This window comes from Apostichopus japonicus, chromosome 12, assembly GCF_037975245.1.
Source record: "Apostichopus japonicus isolate 1M-3 chromosome 12, ASM3797524v1, whole genome shotgun sequence".
In the NCBI taxonomy this organism is placed as follows: domain Eukaryota; kingdom Metazoa; phylum Echinodermata; class Holothuroidea; order Aspidochirotida; family Stichopodidae; genus Apostichopus; species Apostichopus japonicus.
In genome coordinates, this window is record NC_092572.1 from 16082409 (window position 1) to 16102782 (window position 20374).

The window sequence follows — 20374 nt, forward strand, 5'->3', positions numbered from 1 at the left end:
ATGTTTTCAGAAAATCTGGCAAATCTAAAATAATATTCTTTGAGAATCTCCTGGGTATTAATTCTCTAAACTATAGTTTCATTATGAAATTATCTTCTTGTATTTTTTTCTTTCTGATGTTCAGCAAAGATACACACATTACCATAAAAACATTTTTTCATGCAAAAAAAGGGTGAAAGTGAAGCTTACGAAACCAATATCACTTCAAAAATAACTTCAAAACAAAACACTCAATTGAAAAGTAAACAAAAGCTGCAGGCAAGTCTTTCAAACATGTGAGTCTAGTCAAACCAATCCGAAAACAACTGCAATTTGGGGGGTGGGGATAGGTGGGGGGTAGAGGTTGGGTTGAACAGCACTGATCAAACCGATTTCACCAACAAAAGTAAAGCAAAGCATTGATTTATGACTCACATAAAAGGTGACATGATTTCTACACTTAAAACCAATCACTTTGTGTAATCATTAATGAAGAATATCAAAACAAGCCATAACTGAAAGATATTTGTTTCCGAGTAAGCTGGCTTTAGTAAGTTGAGATTGATCAATTAATTCGATCTTATAAATGGAAGTTTGTTAAACCTATTGATTTTAACATGAAGTGCGACTCCAGTGGCATGTCCAAGTACTAGCTTCAGTGTCAATTTACCCACACATTTTACTGGGTGGAGTGGGGTGGGGGGAGGAGGGGGGAGTGGCTAATATCTCAACTTTTCCCCGTAGCTCATGTACTTTCTTGTGGTACATTCACTGATATTACTTACATAGAACCTAACGGAAGGAATGTCGAGACCATCCATCATTTTCACCACACTTTCATAAGTACACATGAATCGTATCCTAACTACTGTCACACCAGGCACATTGATAAAACAAAATTGCCCCCCCCCCCCCTCCCTTTTATTTTCTCTCTTTCTATTACTTAGTGCTTGTTTTGGATTAATGATGAAGATTTTTACAATTTTTCTAAGCAAGGATACTTAAGTTTTTGGCAGCCCATTGGTAGGTGCGGTCAAGATAATGCTTAATCAAATAACATAAAAATAATTGTTGGGATGGGCCAGCCAAGCTATTACCTAACTACAGACAGAAAAAAAAAAGACTTTCTATTCTTAAGTAAACTGGTACCTTGATCAAACTTTACCATATTATTAGATCTTGATCAATGTTTACAATATTACTAGAGGGTCATCAGGCTGATACAGGTGGTTTACTCTCGAACCAGTGTAAAAGCTTAAATGAAACAGGACAGTGTTGTGCTGGAATGAGACGCGTTAGAACACAACAGGTAGCGAGGGCGCTTTATTCTGTCCTTGTCTACAGTAGCATACCTGTACAACTGCTGTGTAACCCTACACCAACTTATTACGGTCTTGTCCATGAAACAAAAAGCCTTATCATCTGACATACTACCGAACTTATTCGGTATACTTTATACTAGTATGCAAATCATAAACAATCTATAAACAGAAATAGGTGGGTGGCTCTGCTCTTCATAATCTAAAACAAGAGATATCCTTTAAGAATGTGGACTTAATAGATAATTTCAGAGGGGGTGGGGAGAAGAATGGAAGGTAGAGGGGGCCAGAGACTAGGAAAATTCCAACGCACCTGTGTTCTGCATGCATCTCCATAAGTTATGTTATGTTATGAGGTGACAAATAACAAAAATAAAACAATCAATTAGAAATAACAGTGTATAACATCATCAACGTACGGTTTAAACCTTCTTCTTGTACTCCTTATGATCTTGTCCCTGTCTTGCAAACTGTTGTGGATCGGTGATAGCGACTGCATTACCACTCTTGGGGTCCTTGTCACCTACCCACTGTGAAAAATGTAACCAGAGAGAAGAGTTGTGGATGACGCATAATCACTGGGTTTCCATTTGGCCTGTTTCCTACAAGATTTCTAACCGCAGGAGCGTAGCCAGGGGGCGAAGGGGGAGACCGCCCCCCCCTCGATTTTTTTTTTGTATTTTTTTTTATGATATCAAAGTTTTATAGTAGCTGTTATAAGAGGTTTTAATATTTGTTCACCAATAAATTAACTGTGTCTGAATTTTCGAAAATTCCCTGACCAACATTCTTCATCATACTTCCCTCTACTCGTGCAATTTTGACCGGTCTATTAGGGGTTGAAGGTTTTTTTTTCTATATTGGTTGTCCATACATGATATTTTGTGCAACATTATGGGCATGTTTGAAGTGAATTTTTTTATTCAAATTCTGAACAAATAATGGGCTTTAAAACCTCGAAAAGTGAGGCTGACGGGTATTGTGGGCGGTTACGTAGTATTACTTACAAAAGCAACGATCCACAGGGGATGCAGTGAGGTCCAACATGATGTGTGACTGGTGTCAATCTTAAAATAGGTAATGGATGAAAAAAAAAACTATTTGGAAAAAACTTGGTTCTCAGGCAAAAGTGTTCATCTGGTTGGTCATTTTCAAGCCTGAGAAGTGCCATTTTCGGTGATCTGGGGGCTATCAAAACCAGAAATTTTTTTGTACGCTGCGTGCCAACCGATGGTGGCGCTCCGCTTAGATAGTAATATACAAAATATCACAAAGCGCGAGAACAATTTGGGGGATGAAAGTTGCTACGCGCCTGCACCCAAGCAAATGTACCCCATCAATATTTGAAACAAATCACCGCCCCGGATCACATTGTCCAGAATGGTGACAATCCCGCTTCCCCCTCCCCCCCAACAACCCTTCTATCCCTGTTCTCCCTCTGAAAAGATCAAACATTTGCTAAATAAATAGCAAACAAACAAAGGATGACTAACTTCTGATAATTCCATCTGTACGACATTTTAGATTTAGATTTTTTTGTTTCTGGAAAGTGCTAAAATCAAAACATTTTCATCACCTTGGCAAGTGCCTCTTCGATGTCTTGAATTGTCAAAGTCCCCAAATAGCCCAAAATTAAGGATTGTGTCGGGTGATTCTGTCAAACGGATGATGTGCCTACCACCAATTACATGTCACTACTACTCAGGTGTATCTTTGTCTTGTAGCCCTCGTCTTCCCCTTTCTCTCCCCAGTTGGCGTACTTTTGAGCTACCTCCACCTTGGAGTATGTGTTTGGCATGTTCAGCCATTTCGTCTTCTCCTCTGCCTGCCTCCTGTTAAACATCTTGATCGGTGACTTGTATCTGCTCTTCTCAAATTCGTTGTCGTAGATGTAGATGAAGTTGGTGGAGGCTGCTGGGTAGGCGACGTCGCTCTTGGGCTTCAGTTCGTGTCTCACAAACGGCTGGCCGTACACGTTGCCTGTTATGTAACCCTGTAACAATTTAAAAAGTTCCTGTGATCAAATTTTTGTGCTGGTTGCATGTATCTAACATCAGCAGCACAACATTCCTCCATCTTTGTCTTCTTTGCTGTTTTACTTATGAAATGATTACATATCAAGTCTTCCACAAGTATCTCTTTGAAAATCTCACACATTCGCTGTCTTTGGTGCATTCAGGACAAACTAATTGGAACATTCTGTTTCTATGCCATTTCCATGAAATACTGCACAATTTTGGATGCAGGTGATCTTGAAAATATTTTCAAAATGGGTGGGGTGTGCGACAGATCACTTGTAGGGAGCTTCATGAAGTTCCCCAAACCGATAAAGTTTGGATTATGTTCAATAGCGTATGAAACCATTCTGATTATTAAGTCAAGAGCTTGCCAATACTATATATATATATATATATATATATATATATATATATATATATCAGAGTTGTCAACAAGTCCCTAGCTGCAAGTCTCAAGTCAAGTCTCAAGTCTTTTACCAGCAAGTCTCAAGTCAAGTCTCAAGTCACCTTGAAAATTTTGAGCGAGTCTCAAGTCAAGTCTCAAGTCTTTGGAGGTCGAGTCTCGAGTCAAGTCTCAAGTCCCTATGAGCAAGTCCCAAGTCAAGTCTCAAATCTTTGAAGTTTGAATACAATGATGCAGGCTACGAATAATGTAACAGTGTTCCAGGAATTATGTGGTATAAATTAAACAGCCGAATAGCAAAACCGGGGCACACGCCACGGAACAAATTACCTCAAAATTTGCTAGCCACTGTTTTATTGAAAAAGGCCAACTTTCAGCCAAACAGCAGCCCTGGATGGAATATTCAACCAAGCCAATGGTAGTTATGGTAACGCCTGTAGTCATCGTTGGGCGCTCGTAATTCGAGCGTACACGCAGGGCCGTCTTAACGCATGGGCCCACTGGGCCCTGGCCCAGGGTCCCGCGATGTCAGGGGCCCCGCAATCACAGTAACCCCGTGTCTTAATCTGGGAGGAAAACTTATTGAATGGGCCATTATGCCTGATTGAATTCGATACTTGACAACTTGTGACGAGAATTGGTGAAACACTTGAGAGTTTGACATTAAATATTCAGCACTGAGTTGGCAACCCTGGAATATACAATGGCCCGAAGGCTTACACAGAGAAACTGTTACTCCGTAACTATAAGAAAGAGGAAATTGCCTCAGCCAGGAAAGGCATAAAATTTGAAAACCGTGGGCAATACCTCACTACCAAACCTAAACAAAAGTAACCACCACTTGTGTTCAAGCTCACCTTTACACCCCATATCAAAACCACGCATTTGAAAAAAAAAAAACACTTTAGAAACATTGGCACTTAATCTCGCAACACGCAACAATTATCCAAACTGTTTCCAAAAGAACCGATTCTAGCCTACAATAGGGCCCAAAATCTCAAAGATTTACTTGTTAACTCAAGGTTTCGTACTAACGAAGAATCAGCTGACTCTCAAGGTTCACATGAAGCTCTTTTAGATGCTCTTATAGCTGCACCATGAGTCCATAAAAACTTGTGCACAGAAAATAGATGCATTTTGAGAATGAGACGCCCAGGCCGAATATAAAATATTCAAAGGCTACTACTGATGAAGCTCCTCCTATGAAGTTTGAAAGCAGAAACCGGTCTAGTTGGTCATAAGAACCCAGTGGCGTAGGAAGGTACTTTTGAGTGGGGGGGGGCTGAAGACTGATGGCCGGCCTGGGGGAGGGGTCTAAGGGGAGGGGTGTCCCCCTCCCCTTTGGATTTTTTTTGCATTTCCAGATAGCCTCAGATGCAATTTGGTGCAATATAGCACACTTCAACACCCACTCCATTTTGTAAACTTAATTTTGTATTTTCACCAGGCCTTAGATGCAATTTGGTGCTCCAAATGAGATTGTTTTTCTCATTTGGAAATGAAAAAGGGGTTTTCTGACTTGCGAAGCGGGGGGCGGAATGATACTTCCGCCCCTCCACATTTTTCACTGGGGGGCTGGCGCCCCCAGCCCCCGGTTCCGACGCCCTTGTAAGAACCTACGCTAGTCTCTCCTACTATTAACAGTACACTCAATTCACCTAATAGGTGCAATTATGTTTCACCATGAGGAGCATGCTATAAGTTCATGTTCCTCGGGCCCTCCCTTAAAAATACTTCATGTTCTTGGCGACTACGTTGCGTTAGATAGTGTAAAACCGCCTACACCTCCCTCTCAGTTGAAAGACTCAACACAAGGGTGTTACAAATGGTAAGTCGAGTATTGTTAGGGAAGGGATGGAGGGCAACTGGAAGATTTCTCTTCTATAATGTATTTCATTTTTTAGATATATCACGTATGTTGTTCAGCTAAAGTTTTATGCTTTATGCGCGACATAGGGAGGGGTGGTAAATGCAGGCATGTCTATGCTTGAGCGATTGTCAAGGATGTCAATTTTTCACGCAACTTTTTTCGAACTCACTTGATTGATGGGCCCCGCTCCATTGCCGGGCCCAGGGCCCAGTGATCACTTAAGACGGCCCTGCGTACACGAAACCATAATTATTTATTATCGATATCAACTTATGAAGTTATTTAATGATTAGAAAATTGTGAAATACAAACAAGTCTCTAGTAGAAAAACCGAGTCTTTTGAAGGCAAGTCTCAAGTCAAGTCCCAAGTCTTTGCTAACTTTTTGGGCAAGTCTCAAGTCAAGTCCCAAGTCTCTGACAGCCGAGTCTCGAGTCGAGTCTCAAGTCCTAAAATTTGCGACTCGAGTCGGACTCGAGTCCGAGTCCCTGACTCGAGTCCCCAACTCTGATATATATATATATATATATAAATATATATTGAATCTAAGAGAGTATCAAGCTGTAACAATTAGAGTTTCAAGTAAGACACAAATCAAATCAAATGGTGTATCCAACCATCCTGATACGTCACAGCTGTTTACTTTGACTGAACGAAGCTACCTGCTTATCCACACTGACTTCCTACAACTCACTTCTCACTGAATTATCTCACTTAATAAAGTGTATTAGCTTGGTACTCATATGATCAAAAACCTCATACGTTAACTAGCGACGCCATCGGTTGGCAATTAGCATAGTAAATGCTTGCTATGTCTGCCCAGATCTTTAAATGCAAATAAGGCTAGTTGGTCTGCTGCACAGACGTTGCAGGCCAAGTGAGTTGGAATTTTTGCATTTTGAAATCTTACCATATTGTCCAAATGTCTCATCATGGCTTCGAACTCCAGTTCACCGACCTTCAGTTTGTGTCCTGTCTCACTGACCCCACCTGCGTCCTTGGCAGTCCCTTCGCCGACCTTGTCTCTGACTTCATCCGGTAGGTGGATGACATTATCCAACCCTACGGCATGTATCTGTCACAAATAATTAGCATACGGTAAAGCGTTTGAATGCAGTTTGTTGTTACATTATCGAACACAAGTCTTACGAGCGACTCTTTTAATCTCTCTTATTCCTCCTTTGTCGTTTCTCGTCGCTGACTTTGCTCTGCTGGTCCTAACACTACTAAGGAGATTCTTATATTTGTCATCTTGTATATGCCATCCGAGGAATGAAACTCAACAATTTCATATAAGAGGACGACAACATCGTACATGATTTGCCGAAGAAACCATCCGTTTGTCGTTCATGCTTCAAAAATACAAGACCCACTAAAGAGTCGTTTTTAGCTTAAATCCGGTTTGAACTTTCGTCCTTTTGATGAAACCTTTGAATCCTTCTCAATTGAAGCATTTTGTCTTCCATCTCTCTGTCAAGGGACAAAAGAGCTAAATACTGCCATTACAGAACAAACACAGAAATGCATTTCTCCTTCAACAGGCAAATATTTGAGCAACTGTCTGTCTGGGCAATAATACTTCTTTTGTTCCTATCCAACAAAAAAAAATTGTCTGTCAACAAAACTGGACCAAACTTGGCTATGTGATAATTTGCTCTTTAATGAACAAAAAGATGTCAACTTCTCTATGGTGGATATAACCAATGCCTGGATTCTGCAAGGCACCTTGATAGCAAATAGGCAAAAGCATTATGTACAATATGTATGAGGTACAATAGAAGCATTGTAACCCTATCAGGAAAACGGAAGTTTGTGTTTATAAGCCTTTTCTCCAAACAATTTGATACAGAATCCTGTGGACGCCTGCGGGCGCAAGCTGAGCTCATCAAACTTACAAAGACCCTCAGGAGCATCCCAGCTTTCCTTTCATGATGTTAGTGTCATCACATTAGTATTTATAATACGCTTTCTGGCCAAGGTGAAGTGCACAGGAGCGGCAGTATTTGAATATACCGCAGAGGATCGAAAACTGAAGCCTTTCCAAAATCTCATCGATCATATTCATAGACTTACTGTTTTAGTATTCTGTGCTTAATACTCCCTTTTGAATAGATATTTATTCCTCTTGAATGTTATTCAACTTTTATTAGCAGATTGAATTTGAGTTAGCAGAAATAAATGTTTTAGTTTTTGAGTCGGACTAAATTTATTCCAGTCCTTGCAGCCCGACTGAACTTTATTAACATTAGGCTGAAACTTGGAGGAAATAAATTTTATCCCACAGCGATAGGCCTAGGCCAAATATCCAATAATGAATGTTCAGAACTTGCTGCAGTTATCCAAGAATATGGAAAATATTGTTGACCCATCGAAGAAGACCAAGCCTCAAAAATGTGTTATTTATTGGATGAAAGATCAACAAGTTAGTACAGAGTCGGTGATGGACAAAGAAAATGCAACTGAAAATGCAGTCTGCTTGATAAAGTGGAGAGGAAAGGGGCCGTATTCTAGAAAAATCATCAAAATAAGTGGTATGTTGACCTTTTTTCTGTTTCATTTCTATGTGTAATCATTTGAAACTTTCTGACAGTGGCACAATAACCAAGTTCAACTTCTAATTTTCTCCTGTCTTGTGCCACGATAAACAGCATATTTGCAGTTAATAAAGTTAATAATCAAATTAAAATAAGACAAGGCTACATGTGTAGTATATTTCTTGTTTAGGCCTAAACTTATAGGGTTACTACAGTTAAGCTTATTCTTATGGGTGCATGGGGCAATGCCTATGTTTGGTAATTATTTGGACATTCAGTACTTGGATTTTCCTAGTTTTACCTAGTCAAACTTCACGTTCAAATCTGACGTTTCTCTTACCGTACTACAGAGATTTTACTTACCATTGAAATAGCGTTTTAAAAATGCAAAACATTTAAGTGTTGGGCATGCAGGGTTTAATGTGATTACATTTCTGTTTTTCATATGTGGTTATATGCAAGGAGCCAAATTTTTCATCATTTTAATAATTATTACAGGGGGGGGGGAGGGCTAGTAAGGTTATATATAAACTTTGTGACATGTTGTAAGACATGTGTAAACATGCTTGCTTGCAAAAAAAGTGGGGTCTAAACCCACCCATCTCTCTCCCGCCTTGCGACGTCCCTGTATTATGCACTGAATATTATATATTATATATTATATTTTCCGTTTCTGGTGGGTGGTTATTGTGCCAATGTATATTTGTGCCCTATCATTATTAATTATTTCTATTTGTTTTATGTTCAGAGTACATTCACAGTATGTGTGGCAGAAACCAGTGGACAGAGCCACAGCCACAAGAGATGAACAAACGGTTTGCATACAAGTGCACGAATGCTCCAAGATACATGAAATTGAAGAAGCTGTATTTTATTTATGTTTTGTTTTGTTTTGTAATTTTATAGTTGTTGAATAAAAAAGGAGACTTCAGAATTCTGGTTATTCTCATTATTTGTTTGGAGAGTTTTAATCAATAACTAGGACAACAAGCTGGCCAAATTCCTAACTCTCCTTACTTGGAACTGATTAGCATACAAGTATTCAATAAGTATTCGAGTAAGTATTCAGAAACCTGTTAAGCCTTCATAAAATAACTAATTAGCATACAAGTATTTGAATACTAGCGAATAAGTATTCGAGTAACTACAAGTATTCATCAGAGCCGAATTATTTAAATTAGCAAATACTTATATATGTAAATGAGCTAAGTATTCAGATAGCTATTCCAAATCTACTCGAATACCTATTCGAATACCTATTTGAATACCTATTTGAATACCTAACAGGTATTTGAATACTTCACTCATTTACATATTTTGGCTCTGACGAAGGCTTATAGTTATTCGTATTAGTATTGGAATACTTATTTTGTACTGTGTGTTATATGGTAAATTTTCTGAATACTAAGGAAATCTTTGAATACTTTTTGAATACTTATCGACTATATTCGTGTTAGGCAAGGGTAACTTTATTAGAAAGCAGATAATCCGCTTTGTAACGACCATTGTTTGTTACCCAGACTCGACAAAAAAAACCACACACACACACCGATTGATAAAATTGTAGGTTGACAAAACCCAGACAACCAACTCTTGATGCTGCAGGGAGAAGAGAGGACCAAGTACTCCCATTCCTGCCCATCAACACCCCCCACTTCCCCCACCACTTGAAATCCTAACCCACTAGTAAAGTGGGTTGCTGAACCTTCAAGACATACAAATAGAAAACTCAATTATGACTTTCATGAACGATCTCTAAGGGAAATTTTTCCCACAGTTTCAACTGGTAGCTTTTCTAAGGATTTACATTAGCCAAAAGACCCTGGTTTCCAAGGTCAATAATGAAACACATCTCCCAGGTGGGTAACCTTGCCCTTGGGGTCAGACATCAAAAAGAATATTATGGGAACTTTATCGCTGAATGTCAGTATAGTGCACATACATGTTAGAAAGCAAACATCCCCTACTATGCCTTAATCCAAATCAATAAATCCGATTTGGAGTCGGCAAGTCGCATCAAGACTAGCAATTATTCCAGTCAAACATACTTTTTCAACCGCTGTTATTTTCTTTTCATTTCATGGAGCAGGCTTTGCTATTGCGGGTGGCTTTCTGCTGTTACTCAGAGCCTAGTTTGACTCAGGAAATCGCAAACGAAAGTTTGTACAGAAGCGGAATCTTCGGGGGTGGAGAGAGTTGAGGAGAGTGTAATGACTACATATTGATACAGAAGTAGACTATGCTAATGGCAAAATCAAGTTCCGTGTAGGCTAGGAGATACAATCATTCCCAAGACAATAAAAATTCCAAATTGATTATACTGTTTGGAAACAGTTTGAAAATTTCAGATAACTTTTCTCAGAGGAGAGGGTCATAACAAAGAATTAACTCAATCCATACCATTTACTTTGTGTTTCGAGTTGACTAATCTTGTCCATTTTCAACCCTAACCCCCTCCCCCCCCCCCCTTAACCCATTCCCGGCTCTTTAAAAAACAGCTTAAAAAAGGAAAACTCTGTAACTTTCACAGGTCTCCAAAATATTCTGAAATGGAGGAGAATAAAACAAACTGTGACATAACCAGAAAACATTTGGCCTCACACTGCTAAGTTTTACAAGCAATCCGACCACGTTGGACCAAGTCCAGCTAATTCTTTACCTGTATCTCACATGCTGCTACACAGTTGAGGGCTAGGAAGTACGCCTCCTCTATGGACCCACCACAGCAGACGATACATGGTTATGCAAGAATAGGATCTTGTTTTTGGGTCCAGGGGCCCTGATGATTTGATCCTTCTGTTCCTCCTCGACCACGATCTCCGTGTAGTCATAGTATAGAGATCTCACCACAAATCAAGGCATCTTGACTGATCGGCAATAGGCCACACTTCATAGTTGAGACCTGTCAAGATTCAAAGCAAAAAATTCAAAATCCTCCATATTCTATGACATCTTTGCTTTTAACGATTTGCTTTGGTCAACAACTTGCAGGAAGGGTAATGCTAGGCAAACATATTGAATATTCAAAGAACATTTAAAATCCTCCATAATCTATGACATCATTGCTTTTAAGGTAGTTTTTTTCTTCTTTTTCTTTTCTTTTATGTGGTCAGCAAATTTATAAAGTCAACCAGGTATTAATCAAAACAAATCGAAATGTGACAAGTCAAGCTAAAGATCTTAAAAAAAAGTGATCAAAGTCCAAGTAAAGAAAAAAGGAACCTGCTCTAAGAATCATGAAAGTAATTATAAAGGTGGATACTCACAGCAGCGGCTGCCGAAGTGTGCACATGTTAAATGCATTTAGTACCTGGTCTGGATTTATTATTATTATTACTATTGCTTTGGCAGACTTTTAACTTTGAACACTATCTATCAATATGTAGCAACTGCTTTGAAGTTGATGAGAAAAACATCTTTTGGCCGAGAAGCATCCAACATTGGGGTTATTCCACTCATCTCCAGAAGTTATCTGTTGATCCAAAAAAAATCCCTTAGTTCATTGTTGCCTTTAAGTAAAACAGTGAGTGACTTAATTATTTAGATTACACAAAAGAAGGCAAAACTATATCAAGAAAAGAATGCAAGACAATTGATCAAGTTAGCCATTAGCTAGCATTTGAAAGCAGTAGAGAAGACCAGCATATGCAGAGAAGCCTCCTTGATAATTGAAACAAACACTGTTGTTCTATAACTCTATAAACACTACCTGGCAATTGATTGGACATTGTTTATATGTAAAGGATTGGGTGGTTAGAGAAGTCTGGTTGCGACATCCAAGGGGGGTGGGTGGGGGGGAGATATAGTGTGGCAAGGGAAGGCAGAACTCAGTTTTACTCTTTAAGCGCTGGTATTTTGTTCCCCACTAGCAAGCTCTACATCAAAGAATAGGAGGAAAAGGAAAACAAATGTGTAATAAACAATGCTTGATAAAATCATAAACTAGCTTTTAAATGTTGGAACACTCCTTTAATGCTCAGAAAATATTAAAGAGTGAATGGCTCCTTTATTATTACGGAGTAGAAGGCTCTTTTAAATGCTTATGTCATGCAACCCACAATGCATCTCATGTCAAAAATTAACCTTCTATTCTAAAAATCATGGCTATAACCGACATATGATAAAAAAAAATAAGATATAAAATCTTAAATTTGTCCAAAATCCATAACCATCTAAAAAAATATTTGCTTTGTCAGTAGATGATAGCTGAAGGGAATCAATACAGCTTATTTATTACAACTCTAAGTGTACATATGACCAACTAATCCCAATGCCATGGAATACTATTTTGTACCAACGCCAACAACAATATGTACACAACAGTTACCTTTATCGAACACATGGACACGGCCATCTTACACTACAAAAACTTGCGATAAAGCTGAGGGTGCTACTGGCAAATACCGCAGAATATGTACAACGTATCTAGCCTTATGCTGTCTACCAACAGAAATCACCTACAATATAATAGAGCACCAATGGTGCAGAAGCTCATACCTTTTCAAGCTTCAAATTGTAGAGCCCACAAAACTTTATGGCCCACCAAATTTCAGGCCATTCTTCAGATTCCACCAATTTTTGGCCCATGAGGGATAACCCCCCCCCCCTCTGTTAGCAGAATCCTGGCCACACCACTGGCTATATTTCCTATTTTCCCCCTTTAAATCCTATTTTACCCACTCTCTCAAACAATACCACTGACCTACCCTATTAAACTTTCTCCCCTCTACCTGAGCAGACATAACTTCAAAAGCACTACTTCCCAAAATTTTGGCTGGCTGCCTACATACCTCAGGCTCAAGACTTCTAAGAATCGGCAAGTGCTGATTGGCTATAGGGCTCTCATGCTTACAGTTCAACAGTTAATAACAACTCCCATTCCTGCTTTAATTCCACTAACAGCCTCTGCAGAGCTTAACCACAAATGTAAACAAACACTGCAGAGACTGGGAGACAAATTAAAGAGCTTTGGCAAAAGGTGAAGGCTCAGATATTTTAAACAATGGGGATTATTTGTAATTAATTAACTTTTGACCAAAAATTATTAGGCATCACCTTATTCGTACACAATCCAACAATCATCAGTTCAACTTTGAATATGATCCATCAAAATCTTGAGATTGAGATATTTGAAAATATTACAAAGAATGACCCCCGATGACCACCTAAATGACATTTGACCTCAATTTTCCGAACACCCCTCGTAACTCTCATCCCGAGGAACTTTGTGACCAAGTTTCATTATAACTGGCCATACACTGTACGAACAGGAGCAATTTGAAAATATAGGTCCACAGCCCGGGCCACAAAAGACCCCTAGTTGATCTTTGATCTCAAATTCATGAACACCCTGAAGGTAAAACTTCCATAGTACTATCGTGACAAACCCTCAACATTGTACCATGAAATCTGTAGGAGAAGAAGTATTTTGCGTATTTCCACAAAATGGCCCATTACGGCCCACAGGTGACCTTTGACCCCAAATTTCGGACCATCTCTGATGGCCCTATACCCAATGGTCCTTGTGTCCAAGTTTCAGGGAATTCCAACAACACGGTTTTACCAATTGTTGACGGATAGAGTGATAGAGTGATAGAATGATAGAGTGATAGACGCCGCACTGTAACAATAGCTCACACCAGCATGCTGGTATGAGCTAAAAAATGAAATGCAAGCAAATATGAATACTTGTAACATCTTCGTTCACATACTGAAATAATTATTCCATCTAGTACAGTAGTAGCAGGCATATCACATAATATAACACATGCTTGGACCTAAGATGTTTAAAAAGTAAGGAACGAACTTACCTGATTGTACCTGGTCTCCATAGCTGCCCTCAGCATACACTGCAAACGTACATTTTCTGCAACACCTAACTTCACGTCAAACTACAAAAAAAGCATCATATCAGTCAAAATCTTAGAAAAGTTACAAATGAAACATGTTATTACCTCATAGAGCTTTTGATGATAAACTGACGCAGGGAAAGTTAATTAAAAATAACTGATATTTTTGGATATATACATAAATCTTAGATTTCGTGTATAAACCACTTTGTCAATGGTCCTGACCACAAACTTTTTCAGGTTCCTTACCCGCAACTTCCTGGAGTTTTGAAGGCTGAAATTGCAAATAAACTAGTGCATATCCCTACACCAGTTTGAAGGGTCACATTGCAAATAAATTAATGCATATCCCTACACTAGTTTGGAGGGCTAAAATTGCAAATAAACTAGTGCATATCCCTACACTAGTTTGGAGGGCTGAAATTGCAAATAAACTATTGCATATCCCTACACTAGTTTGGAGGGCTGAAATTGCAATTAACTTAGATATGCTGACGACACTACCCTACTTGCAAGAACAGCAGCAGAGCTTCAAGACCTAATTGAAAGAGTCAAGCAATCCAGTGAGGAATACGGACTGTACCTCAATGTTAAGAAGACAAAGGTTATGATATGTGGAGGAAAGAATGACCATCATATTCAAGCTGATGGAGAGGATGTCCAAGTAGTCAACACTTTCAACTTCCTGGGCTCTCTGATTGTGGATGATGGTGGATGCTCACAAGAAATACGATGGCGTCTCGCCATGGCTAGATCATCTGCTATAAACCTCACCGACATCTGGAAAGACAGAGGGATCTCAAGAAACACCAAGATCCATATAATGAATGCTTTGGTCTTTCCAATCGCTACATATGGGTCTGAGACGTGGGCTTTGGGAGCAGTAGACAGAAAGAAAATCCATGCTTTTGAAATGTGGTGTTGGAGGAGGATACTGAGGATATCATGGAAGGAACGTAAGTCAAATTTTTTTGTCAAGAACCAAATTGGAGCGAAGGTTACCTTATGTCAGAAGATAGATAAGAACAAGCTGCAGTATTTTGGACACATTTCTAGGAGAGAAGGTGACAACTTGGAGAAGATCATTACCCACGGTCATGTTGAGGGTCAACGAAAACGTGGTAGGCCAAAAGTTCGATGGGCTGACGGGATAAAAGAGATCACCGGCATGAACATCTGCGCAGCTCACCGATACGCCCAGGATAGAAGTGGTTGGAATGTCATCATCAATAGGGTCACAAAGGGTCAGTCATGACTCATAGGACGACGACGACGACGAGTGCATATCCCTACACTTGTTTGGAGGGCTGAAATTGCAATTAACTAGTGCATATCTCTTACATATAAATAGACCTATATCAAAAAGCCCAATCCTTGAGATCAATTTTAAGTTGGTCTGACTTCATGAAGTCAAAAAATTGGATAACCAACCGTTATTGGATAACCAACCGTCAACCTGTTAACACTGTTCCTTGAGGAGCTCTTATATTTTCTACTTTCTAATGATCTCCGAGGTTAAATAGAGTGTGGTTTTCACTACATCATTGCAAATTGTATTATTTGAGATACTAATTGAGACAATTGATATTTAGCAGAAAATTTTATTTTATTCAAATTTTGGAATACTTTTTCCGCTGGAGATCTCGGCAATGACGTCTTGCGACGTTCATTAGCCTACAAGATTTTTAGTACGGATTCTGTGACAGTGGAGAAATTAAAGGAGTGTAGCATCAGAGTTGCTGACAGTTCATATAAAGATACTAAGATTTTGTATGCTATCATGAATGATGTTGGTAGAGATGGAATTGCAAGTTGTGTGAAATCTTTGGGATGCTGGATTATCACATTAAAAGCAAAGAAACAAGCTGATCTTATTTTGGACAGTGGACTCCTCGTGAATGGGAATCAGTTTCTACTGGTGTCAACAGAACGTTCCTAACAGTTAGTGTTTTCGGAGTACCTTCATTCATACAGGACAAAGATCTAACAGGAAAACTTTGTGAGTATGGGTGTAAAATAAGAGGCAAATGGAAACGAAAGACCTTCCCCAGATTCCCAAATATCGAGAACGGAATACGATATGTACAGTTAGAACTACCTGAAGAACACAAGAGCTTGCCTTACGCAATTAGAATTAACGGGATTAATATGAACTTAAAAGCACAATGGTCAAACTAAAGCATGCAATCTGTGTTTGGAAAGCGATCACATCAGGAGAAACTGTCCTAACTACAAATGTAAAGTTTGCGATGTCCAAGGGCACTGGGAAGCTAATTGCCCAAAGGTCAGATGCTTTAAATGCCAAGAACTTGGACATAAAAGCTTTAATTGTCCTGAGACGTTTGAAGAGTATCGCCATGACAACACAGACGCTGGCTCGACCCAAGATACACATGAAAACAAAACACAATATCAGTCTGAGGGATTAGTTACTGGGTCAGTTGAACAGGACGATCACGCTATTCAAGAAGCTATCGAGGTCAGGGCACAGAAATCCGAACAAATACTTTATTTATTTATAGCGATGCAAGCTGCAAAATACCTTGAAACAGGGGAGGAAGCTATCGCATGCAATTACTACGATATTGTTTCATACAACAAGATGTCTAGCGAACACATATTGTCTTTATTCCACCATAATAGTCGAAGCCTTAACAAAAACTTAGACGACATAACTACATTTACGTCTCTATTGAAGGAGGATTTCTCTGTCATTGGATTTACCGAAACCTGGCTTACTGCAGATATATCCCCCCTAATCCATATCAATAACTATACGCTTGTTGAAAGGCATCGTCCCGAAAGGAGAGGTGGCGGTGTTTGTCTATTTGTTAACAACGATTTAAATTTCAAACTCAGAAACGATATAAGCATTTTCAATCATTCTGTCAATGTTCATAGAGGTTGACATAACATCAGCAATGAAAAATTATACCATAGGCGTAATTTATAGGCCTACAAAAAGTTCACTGCATATTTTTCTGACACACGTAAACAAAATTTTAACCCAACTCCCGAATGAACGACATAGTGCGTACATTATGGGTGATTATAATATTGATCTTGCAGATTAAATCTGCTGACTTTTTAAACTTACTTTATGCCAGTGGATTTTTTCCTACTATTACCAAACCTACCCGTGTGGGTAACACTTCTGCAACTCTTTTAGATAATGTTATAACCAATGATGACTGCAAACTAATAACTGGTATCTTTGTAACCGATCTCAGTGACCATTATCCATTATTTCTCCAAACTGCCATACACAAAAGTAGGCAAAGGGGCCCTATGTATGTGAGGAACTACTGCAAAACAAATGTACAGAATTTCTTCTCAACAATCCGAGATGCTTCTTGGGAAAATGTTTCATCCCAAACTGATGCAAACATTGCCTATTCTATGTTTTATAACAATTTCAATGCCATATATAATCAATGCTTTCCTGAGCAATGCGTCACCAAATCTAAGAGACGTCGAAAGAGACACCTGTGGATTACTGCAGGTATTCTAGTTTCTATCAAAAGAAAAGATAAGCTATTTAAAAGACATATTAAGAACCTGTCCGGTGTAAATAAAACTATTTATTCTCAATATCGCAATAAGCTCAATCATGTTATCAAATTTTATAGAAATTTATATTTCAACAATAAATTTGATAATGCGAGGAGTAACCCAAAAGGCACATGGGATACCATTAACCAACTACTCCATAAAGGTCGTAAACAATCATCGTATCCCTCTTTTTCAAGGATGGTGACAAAGAGATTAACACCGACCATGACATTGCTAATAACTTTAATGACTTTTTCGTCAATCTGGGGTCATCACTGGCAAGTAAAATCAACCACAAACGTAAATCACAGGAATCTGTGAACATTGATGTTAACACTCATTCCATGTTTTCTCATCCTGTCAGTGAGGAGGAGTTGTTAAAAACAGCAGCCTCTTGCATGAAACCTGATAAAGCAGCTGGATACGATGATTTTAAGCCTGGTATTGTAAGACAAGTTATCCTAATTATTACAAAACCATTAACCCACATTTGTAATTTGTCGTTCAATACCGGTATTTTTCCTGATATGCTAAACATTGCCAAGGTCATCCCTGTCTTTAAGAAAGGGGATTCAGAAAACTTTGAAAATTATCGACCTATATCACTTTTATCATGTTTTTCCAAAATAGTTAAAAGGCTTATGTATAATCGTATTTTTAACTTTATTTCAAAATATAACATTTTATGCCAGGAACAGTATGGATTCCGTCCTGAACACTCCACTGAGCTAGCACTAGCTGATGCCATTGACAATTTGTATAGTAATCTTGACAAGAATAGTACCTGTGTCAGGGTTTTCCTGGACCTCTCAAAGACCTTTGACACAATAGACCACACAATTCTGCTTAATAAATTACACCGTTACGGCATAAGAAGAACCCCTCTTAATTGGATCGACAGTTACTTAGCAAACCGCTACCAATATACATCCTACAAAAATGCTCATTCCCAACCGCAGAGAATTCAATGTGGTGTGCCACAAGGCTCTATACTTGGTCCATTGCTTTTTATCCTATATGTTAATGACTTTACCAATGTTTCTGATAAAGTTAAAGTTGTTTTGTTTGCTGACGACACAAATATTTTCTTCGTATCACAATCGAGAACTTTATTTCATATCAACTGAATTAGACAAGTTCAGCGACTGGTTCGTTGGCAACAAATTATCATTGAATATTGATAAAACAAACTATATAGTTTTTTAATACTTCTAAAAATTTTACATGGAATTCTGATATTACTATGGGGAGTAAAAGACTACAAGTCAATAGTACTAGATTTTTAGGCGTATATATAGATCATTAACTTAAATGGTGTGACCACATTACAACTGTCTGTAAAAAAGTTGCAAAAAACACCGGTGTTTTAGCTAAGCCTAAGCATTATCTGCCACAACACATATTAAAGATTCTCTATCAGATATTAGTCCAGCCACATACTATGTACTGTTGTAACATATGGTCTGGTACTAGATATACCAATCTGAATCCCATTTGTATTACACAGAAGAGAGCAGTCTGCCATATAACACATGCCAAACCACGGGACCACACAAATCCTCTTTTAAAGCGTTCTAAGTTGTTAAAAGCTGATGACATTATTAGGGTTAACCTTGCTACATTTGCTTATAAGGCATGGAATGGACTGTTACCAAATGCTTTTAAGGACCACTTAATATGTAACATTGATATTCATCATTACAATACCAGATCTTCAGGCAATGCACATTATAACAGGTATAATTCTACAATGGGGATGTTATCACTAAAGGCACGTTCAATCAAAACATGGAATTCTCTAATAGACAATATTACAAATAAACCTTCTGCAAAATCATTCAGAAGAAACTTTATTCAAAAAATTATTGCATCTAATTAATTGAACATGTTCATTTTTCTTATATATTTTGTTTTCTTTTTCCTTTTCTTTCCAGGGAGTCCTCTACTTAAAGCCATCTGAAGGTTTTATAGAGGACTTCCTATCACATTGAATATATTCACGTGATAAACAAATCAAATCAAATTTGTGAATAGGACTGCATAATGCAATTTTAGTCTACAGGTACGGGGCCCCTCAGAATGTAGGTGTTTTTTGTAAGTCACCTACAGCTCACCAGTTTTACATTATTGGGTAAAACAATGAATAATTATGAAGATTATCTATTAACTTAGATTGCATTTGGGTCCAAACATGAAAATATTTTTTTTATTATTTTTTTTTTGCATGGAGAAAAACCACACTAAAAAACACTTGCCCCTCAAAACGCTGGTCAACAATTTTGCTTATAATTTTCCAGGAACGTGATGAATTAACAACAAATTTTGACTGGTTCACTCATTTTAAGCTCTCTAAGAGTTATTTAAAAATTGATTGTGTTTCTTGTATTTTTTCCCACTGAGGTTCCCAAAATGCTGGTGTATTGCCCCTCAGAATGCTGATTTTCCCTAATGAAAAATACAAAACATGACACCTCCTTTACAAAAAAATTTTTTGTTTTCCCATTCCTTGGCATATTGACAGTCAACAAATGGAAAAATATTCCCCACTTAAGTAATAAAAGAGCAAAAGTAACCAACAAACATCCTAAAGACAGTTAACAATACTTTGGATTTCTTCTAACTCAACTATCTACACTTGTACATATGGCTCCTGACATTGCTGTCAAGAACATTCCAAATCTTCTTATATCAACAACTGAACTTGGTTCTGAAGCACATGAATCCCTGTTGTCAGCGTACCAGTGATTAGATCGACACTTAGCAGCACAGAAGGTAGCAAGACCAGTTGTCATTGTTTCTGATGGCCACAGTTCCAGATTTGATATTGAGGTGTTGAGGTTCTTGAGAGCAAA

General features: G+C 38.4%; 1 protein-coding gene across 1 annotated transcript in view; it reads right to left on the reverse strand.

Annotated features, from left to right (window-relative positions):
• Window positions 1-20374, reverse strand: part of LOC139977967 (gamma-adducin-like) — a gene marked incomplete in the record, with an annotated part of 755008 nt that overhangs the window by 729914 nt on the left and 4720 nt on the right. The window contains 2 exon segments of the mRNA XM_071987816.1: window positions 11396-11593; window positions 13932-14012.